Below are 751 nucleotides of genomic sequence, written 5' to 3' on the forward strand. Positions count from 1 at the left end.
CCTCGTAGTCGACTCTCCTCCATCTTGGGGGAGCGTAGAGGGCGACCACCACTAGGGCCCCCCATTTAACCGCCACCAGGAACTCCTCGGCCACAATTAGCGTGGGCCGAGGAGAATCCTGGCAGCCCCTCCAGTATATGGCCGCCTAGCCCCCCGGATTCCCGAACCAGCGTGAATCGTCGGCCGGGATCCGGTAGGGCTCGGACACCACGCCCAGGCCTGCCCTGCGTTCGGCGAGCGAGTGCAGGAACAGGTCCTGGGCGATCCTTGTGTGGCCAAGGTTGGCCTGGAGGAGTTTAGTCGCCATTTATAGGCGGCAGATTTACCTCCTCCAGGCCGACCACCTCGGTATTAGCGGGGGCTGCTTCCTCCCCCGTTCCCCCTCTCTCCTCCGTCGCCGGGGGAGTCTCCTCCATTTGCACCTCCATAGGGACTTCTGGGGCCTCGGGTGCAGACGAGCGAGCCAAGTCCTCTTTGGGCCTCCTGGGCTCCCTTCTCCCTCTCGGGGGAGGGTCCACTTGACCCATCCCGGATGAACCAGCAGCGTTATCCTGGGATCGCTGCTGGCTTCCTACCTGGTCGGGTTGGGAGGTGGGCGAGGTTCGGGCTTTCCCCGCCCCCTTATTCTTTTTCTCTTTCCCCTTCTTTTTTTGGAGAGCCGAACAAGCTCCTCCTCCCAGCCTGTGGGCAACCACTTTCTCGGCCGTGGAGCACACCGGGCATGATAGTCCTCCGGTGCACTCCGCGGCTC

Source organism: Odontomachus brunneus, unplaced genomic scaffold, assembly GCF_010583005.1.
Source record: "Odontomachus brunneus isolate Ranch 3 - 2012 unplaced genomic scaffold, Obru_v1 Obru_scaffold_325, whole genome shotgun sequence".
Lineage (NCBI taxonomy): Eukaryota > Metazoa > Arthropoda > Insecta > Hymenoptera > Formicidae > Odontomachus > Odontomachus brunneus.